Genomic DNA, 8,338 nt, shown 5'->3' with positions numbered 1-8,338 from the left:
TTTCTCCTTTGTTTTAATTGGTTTAAAAATATTTTTCTGCATTTTTAAATTCTGAAAAAATTATTATATGCTTCTTATTTTATTTTCAATCTTCCATAATTTTCTTAACCATTTATTTGGTGTTTTTGAAGGATCTTATGGATTTTTCATTTTATTTCTATTTTAAAATCCATTAAAAAAAATATTTTTTGTGCATTTTTATTTCATTTAATTTCATTTTATATTTGCGTGACCATTGTGAACTTCTGTTGGTCTTGGATCATGATGGTTTGGAGCATAAGTCTCACCAAACTCAATGGATCTTGGGTGTTGATGGGGTGAAAATCCTAATCCACCAAAATGGATGATTGATTTTGATGATGATTTGATCAAACCTTTGATCCAATTTGGGTGCGATCTCTCTTGTTCTCTTCTTCTTCATATCTTTCTTTCCCCTATATCAAATGGATGCCTTGTGTTCATCTTGTTCATGATATATGAGTTGGTACTTGATGAACTTTCATCATTTCAAATCTACCTCATAATTGATCATGTATCATTTAAGGTACTTTAGATTGATGCATAAGTTTGTCCTAAGCACTATGAAGTATGGATTAAAGTAATGGACCATCCTCATAGCCTTTGTGCTTGATCATTTCTTCTTCTTCTTTTTTGTGACATGGCTTTAGGAGAATGATTTACATATAATTTCTCTAGTATGTATTAACACTAACATTATTATTGACCGACCTCAGATAGATGTGACTTCTACATAAGTCCAATTACAATTGCTTAATATAGCTCTAAATTTGTCCTGAAAGTAAGGCATTTTCATAAGTGAGATTGTAAGTCTCTTATTCCTCATGGTACTGTGTGAAAATATTTCTCCCTTTTCATTTGTGAGAGCTAGTGGCATACTTGTTAATTTTATCCAAGTTGAAGCCCTTCTCATGATGATGTATAGGTTCATATTTTCATGCTTGTGGGTGAATAGTTGAGTGTTATCCAAAACATGACCAAAACATCTTTCATTTTTTATCACTAACATAATTTACTAACATCTTATTACATTAACTTTATTTTGATGTCATTTATTTTATGCTTTTATTTCTTGTTATTTACTTTTTGTTTTTATTTCAACATCTCATATCATATTATTTTATGGTTTGTTATTTGTTCTTTGTCCATTTGGACTTTCATTTCCTTGTAAAAAAAACATTAATAAAGAAAAAAAAACTAAAAGTTTTGTTTTTCTTGATCCATGGACTTGAGGTTATCATCCTTAGCATTGTTATCGAGTTATGGACTTAGAGCTAGGACTTTGACCTTTGCTTTGGGAGATTGTGATTTGAGACCTTTGGATTCATCTGACTTTGGACTTCTTTGTGAAGACTTGGCTTGGTTATTTTGGTTTCATCTGATGCATGATTATTCTTTACTTATTTGGTTTGCTTGAGCCTTAATCCAAAGGAGGGAATTCTTGTTTGAATTATGTCATAAAGCTTGTTATTTCTTGTTTAGATATTTCCTTCCTATGTTTTACTTTATGCTCTACGATAGTCTTTTCTTCTCCTCCCTTTCTTTAATTTTCAAATGTTCTTCCTCTTTTTCAAAAATCTTCTTGATTTCAAACTTGAACCACTTTCTTAATAAACATTGACTTTTGTCATGTGATTTTCAAAATATTTTTCTAATAAATGTTAATTCGTCTTAAGCATATTCAGACCAATTTCAAAAGACTTAAAAATGCATAACTCATTCAAATTATTCTCTTATCTTCATAGTATTGATAATAATTATTTTCCATCTAAGAGGGCTAATGACATACTTATAGATTTTTATCCAAGTTGGAGTCTTTCTCACGATGATGTGAAGTTCTCATACTCGTGGGTGACTAATTGAGTATTCTCCTTAAAATGAGAAAATATCTTTTCATTAAAAATAAATCAAAGCAAACATCTTTTATATTTTTACCATGAACTACGAGGTTTTGATACTCCATTGCACTTTGTTGGTACGTAGGCATGACACTTCAAAAGTCCTGGCAAACACAAAAATTAAAAAAAATATTTTTTTTTTCCGATCTCTCTAATCTTTCGCAAACAACACTTTTTTTTCAAACCACAATGTATATATTTTCAAAGAGATTCCAATGGAGTACCATGGATGTTTAGGGTGTTAATACCTTCTCTTTGTATAATTAACTCCCGGACCCGTATCTCTTTTTATTAATTTTGTTTTAAAACTTATTTGTGTTTTATTCATACTTTTCCCTTTTCCTTTAAAAATAATAAAAGTGCGGTGACGACTCTTCCTTTATGTGTTAAGTTAATTAATAGTTTAATCTCAAAAATTTTGCTAATAGAACATGGATACAAGGTTGCATTACATTTACAATATTAATTCTATTACATCCCATTATCATGACAATTAGCATTTACATGGAACAATTGAAAAGGAACTTTGGGCCATCATCATCCTCATGGGGCACCTCCAAGAATCATGTACATCACACTGATTTCATTCAAAACCAGCCCAAACCACTATTTCATAACCAGTTTTTCGCAGCAGTAAACCTTCACATACATGAACTTGCAACCCAACCATCGTAAGCCCATGATAGTTCACAAGTAATCAACCAAGTTTAACGAACCTGAACCTGCAACAACAACAATACAATTCATCACATCACATTTACCATTATGCTAACATTCTTTTTTTACTAATAGCTCACTAACAGAAATCCTAACATTAATAGATTCACATAAGCACATAGCTAAACAAAAATAGGGCCAGACTTAACCAAACGCATCACAGCAGAACTGATTGGAAACCAATATTTGCCAACAAATTTAATTAACTACATTTTGAAACAGCACATTTTAGCTCATAAATAATAGCAAATTAAGTGAACAAAAACCAATGAAGCAAGCCAATTCACAACTCATCAACTACCTGGTGCACCAGCTCAGTATAATTTGGAATTGAAAGACAACAACACAACAACAGCATAGAAGAAGAAGAATGAAGCGTGAAAGAGAGAAGAGAGTATCGGTGCATACCTTTGTCTTTGATTCGCCGAGGTCTCCGCGTCGGAGCTTTGTTTCCCCCGTCTTTCCGCCGTGAGCTCGTTTCATCGGAGGAGCTTTATCCCTTAGCTTGTTGCATGTTTCATCGTGTTTTGCCCAATAATTTTCGTTTGTTTTCCTTCTTCTATTTAGCTCCACTTTTGGGTTTGAGAGGATTTGGTGGAAGGATTTGTGATCGGGAGGTAAGGCAAGGAGATTGAGGTGTTTTGTTGTATAGGAGCTCCGCCGTCGCCGGCAAAGAGCTCTGGCACGGCGGAGACGGGGAGATTATGGAGAGCCTGGTTTCATTCTGAGTGAGGGTGGCTTGGTGCCTCCTATTTGTGTGGATTTTTTATATGGGCCTCAGGCCATTCGTTTTACCAATCATCACCTCAGATCCGTGTAACACCTCCCTTTCCATAGACGGTTTGGATTTTGGGCCTTAGCTTTGGGCCAGCAGTGCTATTACTTCCTCAAACACCATAAATTCCGGATCATACCCCCAAGGCCCATTTCTATTTATTTTTACTTTATTTGTCTCTTTTATTTACTATTTTGTTTTGTTTCTAATATTTTGATTTCTATTAATAATATTTGTATCATACTTTTTATATATGTATATATATTGAATTTTATTATTGTTTTTTAATTCTTTTTTTCATATTTTTCATCCTAAATTTTATTCATTTTTATTCATTTCTATTCTTTGTTTTTAAATGATTGTTATTCAAATTGTTTATGGCTGGATATTTTGGTTCAACTGCTTAATTGGTTTTGGTTATTGGGTAAATCAAGTCTTACACATCTCAAATCATTGATAGATGGACTTGAGGTTGAGTCAACCTTCTTTGATCCAAAACTGTTGATAGATGATCATGAATCCTCTTCAATATTTTGCATCAATTATATGTTATCCCTCGATGCGCCATATTTTAAGTCCTTTGATTCGTGCATAGATGGATCCTTATGTGACTGTTTCACTCTCTCCATATTCATCCCTCTGCTTTTTTGTTTTAAACCATTGTTGTAGCGGTAAATTCATGACCATGAAGCTATAGATAAGTTAGACGTCAATAAAACCAGAGTCGCCACTGCACTTTTATTGTTTCCAAGGGAAAAGGGAAAAGTACGAAAAAAACCCAAAAGATAAAAAGTTTTCAAATCAAAACTAATAAAATGCCAGAGATTAAAGGTAAGGGGGTTGGTTACACAGAGGGAAGGTGTTAAGCACCCAAAGTGTCCTAGGTACTCCTAGGGAGTCCTTTTTTGTGTGCATATGTATATTTGTACAAAAGATGTTTCCAATAAATAGAGTGGAATGATGAGAAAAGAATTCATTAATTATATTTTTTATGTTTGACAAGACCTCCGGACTTGTGCCTACGTACCAATATAAATTGAGGGATCAAAACCTCGTAGTTCGTGGTAACAATTTCAAAATGAATCCATTGCTTTTAACAAAAACTTAAGTTTAACAAAGGAACAAGAGGCCTAAAAATGGTTTGAATGAGTGTTAGTTCTTTTTGGATTTTGAAATTTTAAGTCAAGTATAGTTAAGTTCATTTACAAATTTGATTAAGAAAAGAGTTTTAAAATGCAATGGCATAAGGCCAAAGTTTCTAATTTGCAAAATGGTCTAAGTTTAGAAAACAGACACAGTCAAAGAAGATTTTAAAAGGAGAGAGAGATTTGAAATTTAAGAAGTGGGAGAAGATGAAGAGACTAATCTTAGGCACAAGTTTAAAAGTTAAGAGTTGAAAAGATCTGACCAATGGGCTACAATCCAATAGACAAGAATGTCATATAGAAACCCAAATTTCCTTTGGACTTGAGAATCAAGCAATATCAATACACAAATAGTAAGATGGAGAGCAATGCATCAAATAATGATAGCCACATCCAAGCTTAGCAACTTCATGATCTTCTTTATGATCTTCCATGTATCAGATGACTTCAAAGATAAGTATTAGACACAAGTTTAAAGTAACAGCTCCAAAAGATCATGTTGCAGATGAACTCAAATGGGATCACAATACTTGCATCAGATGAAAGTTCACTTCACAAGCACTTGGTTTCATGAAAGTTGGCATTAGCCAAGTCCTTTTGCATAGGGAGTGTTGCCTAATTCTAAGTCCAATGTCTCAGAGCAAACCAACAGTCCACACAAAATGTCTTTTAGGGTTTTTGTTGTTATTATATATATTAAGGTCAAAAGAACATAAACAAGTATATACAATCACAAGATATGGCTCAAATGAGCAAAGTGAAAAATGACATTAAAGTAAACAAGTTAAATGGTATGAATAATGGCAAATGAATAAGAGCTCAAAATTAAAATGCATAAAAGTAAGTGGCTTGAAATTAAATGTTAGTTGTTAATTGATTAGAAGTTAGTATTGCTTTTACTTTTGTTTTGTTTAAGTCATTCTTTGGAGAGCACTCAACCCACTATTCACAAGAATGAATCCTTGAAAGAGGGAAGACTTACAATCTCACTTACTAGAATGCTAGGTCTTTTCTGTCACAAATTCAGCGCTATGTTAAGCAATCGTAATTGGACTTATGTAGAAGTCACAACTATTTGAGGTCGGGCAATAGAAATTTTGGTGTTAATGCATGTTAGAGACATAGTATAATGGACTATGCTCCTAAAACATACCACGACCAAAAAGAATATGCAAAAGAGGTGGACCTAATCTCATCCACACTCATGTTGATTTTAAAATCAACTAGCCTGCATGGTATTTTGTTGAGCATTATTTTGGATAGAGATCTGAGGTTCATGTCGAGGTTTTGGTAGAGTTTGCAAGAGGCATTGGGTACTAAGATGAAGTTTAGTTCTGCTTATCATCCGCAGATGGACAGTTAGACAAAGAGAACTATTCAAACCTGGAGGATCTAGTGAGGGCTAGTGTGCTAGAACAAGAAGGTGCTTGGTATAGCTACTTGTCCTTGATTGAGTTCACTTACAATAATAGTTTCCATTCAAGTATTGGAATGGCCCCGTTTGAGGCATTGTATGGGAGGTGTCATACACCTTTGTGTTCGTATGAATCAGGTGAAAGTGCGATAAATTAAGATGATCCAATGGAAGATGGAAGCTTCATAGAGTCGCCAGAAGAGTTACCATGATAAGAGAAGGAAAGCACTTGATTTCCAAGAGGGAGATCATATGTATTTTAGACCTACTCTGGTAACTGGTGTTGGCCGAGATTTGAAGTCTCGAAAGCTCACACCATATTTTGTTCGTCCATACCAGATCTTTCAGAGGATAGGAGAAGTGGCCTATCAGATTGCTTTACCACCACCGCTTGCTAATATTCATGATGTGTTTTATATGTCTCAGTTGAGGAGATACATTCTAGATCCGTCTCATGTGATCCAAGTGGATGATGTACAAGTGAGAGAGAACCCGACTGTTGAGGCATCGCCCACGCGGATAGAGGATCGGGAAGTGAATAAATTGCATGGTAAAGAGATGACCTTGGTGAAGGTGGTGTGGAGAGGACCAGTAGGTTAGGAGCTAGAGATCCAGATGCAAGAGTCGTATCTACCTCTGTTTCCTTCAGGTAATTTTCGAGGGCGGAAATTTTCTCAGTGGAGGAGAGTTGTAACACCCCAAATTCGATTAATTAATTTAATTGAATTATTTATATTTTTAATTGATTATTTGGTGTTTAAATTAAAATAAATAATATGTTGTTAGGGTGCAATGGGATTGGTAGGATGTGGTGAGAATATATGAGCGTGGTATAATAATTTGAAAATAATTATAATAATTAGTGATTTTAATTAATATTAGAAAATAATATAGAAAAGTGTGGTTTTATGATAGAAAATATTTAATTAATTAAATAATAGAGAAAATAGGAGTTAGTAGAGAAATAAGGATCAATTAGGAGGTTTAGAGAATAACTTGGGGGTAGTAAGGGAAATTCCTAAATGGGAGAATTAAAACTATTTTATAAATATAGGAGTGTGGGAATTAAGAGAGTTTTTACAGTACGTAAAAACAAGAGTTGGATAAAAAGGGAGAAGAACAAAAGCTAGGGTTTGAGAGAGGGGTTCCATAGGAGCTGCTTGTCTTGATGTTGTTGCTGGAAAATCTAAGGTAAGAGGGAGAAAGGGCTTTCACTATGGGTGTATTGCATGATGGGGTAGAGAATAAAGATCATCGATCTCATTAGGGTTCTATGATTTTGTCTTGACGAATTGTTGTTGTGTTAGGAATCTAGAATTTGATGATTGATTGTGTTTATACATATGATTTTGTGACTAAAATTATTTTTATTTTATCATGATTATGCATATATAAATTACTCCATTGATAAATGCTTGAGTGCTAAGATTGTGAACATAATTATTGATGAAATTGTTGATGAATTTATATTGATCATGATGAATATAAGTGTTGTAATATATTGATGGTTGTGATTATATGTTTCTAATGTTAAATTTGTATTATGGGTTATTTGATTTTGGAAAAATTGAGTCATGTAAGGAGGTTTAGGGATGAAGGAGACGGAGAACGTATGTAATTTTTTTTTAAAGCAATGCAATGATGACAATCGATTGCACTAATGTAAAATTTGAAAAAGATAATGATGACAATCGATTGCAGTGGGGATTAATCTATTGTTTTGCATTAAAACATGATTTTTGAGAAAGTAAACAGCGAATCATCTTTGATGACAATTGATTGTCTTAGGCCAATTTGTGAGAAAAAAAAGTTGTTTGCCTTTTGTTACATTGTCCGACAATTTTGGGTGTAACTTTAGTTTTGTAGGTCCAAATGAGACACCATTCAAAGTGTTGGAAAGCTAATGCACAAAGCTAACTCATGGTAGTGCTTAGTGAAATAATTGAGTTATAGTCGTTTATATATTGTAGGAATGTATGTGATGGCATGTATGATCAATTAACGAATCTTTGTGTTTACTTAATAATGAGGTCATGTTAGAATGAATTAACATGATCAGATGCTTGTGAATATAAATTTGAGGAGGTGTTGCTATTTGGTGTTTTTTGTTAATTATCGTAACATTTATTAATTATTGCATGTTGAGAATGATGTTGTGCATAATGGTGATAAATACATGGTGATAATTTTGGTGATTCTTTTGGTGATAATGCATCTTGTTGAGAGTCATGCATCATGGTGTACAAGCTTCGGTCCAGTTTTTTTGTGCTCTGGTCCTATGGTGGGGATTCAAGAGCGAGCAGCTGGTTCCAGATGGGAATCAGTGAAGCGTTAACTATGGTGATGATAGCGATTTGGTGTGCTCTGGTCC

The 8,338-nt window shown here is 33.6% G+C and overlaps 1 long non-coding RNA gene across 1 annotated transcript; it reads right to left on the bottom strand.

Annotated features, from left to right (window-relative positions):
• Positions 1-2,311: 2,311 nt before the first annotated feature.
• On the bottom strand, positions 2,312-3,408 carry LOC127121068 (uncharacterized). Its single transcript, XR_007803298.1, has 2 exons — positions 3,042-3,408; positions 2,312-2,638 (listed from the first exon to the last, which is right to left on the bottom strand). It is a non-coding gene; the product is annotated as an uncharacterized LOC127121068 (long non-coding RNA).
• Between the last annotated feature and the right edge of the window lie 4,930 nt (positions 3,409-8,338).

The sequence above is a fragment of the Lathyrus oleraceus genome, chromosome 2, assembly GCF_024323335.1.
Source record: "Lathyrus oleraceus cultivar Zhongwan6 chromosome 2, CAAS_Psat_ZW6_1.0, whole genome shotgun sequence".
Classification (NCBI taxonomy): Eukaryota; Viridiplantae; Streptophyta; class Magnoliopsida; order Fabales; family Fabaceae; genus Lathyrus; species Lathyrus oleraceus.
Note: the sequence above shows the minus strand (reverse complement) of the source record. Positions and strands in the feature narration are given on the sequence as shown.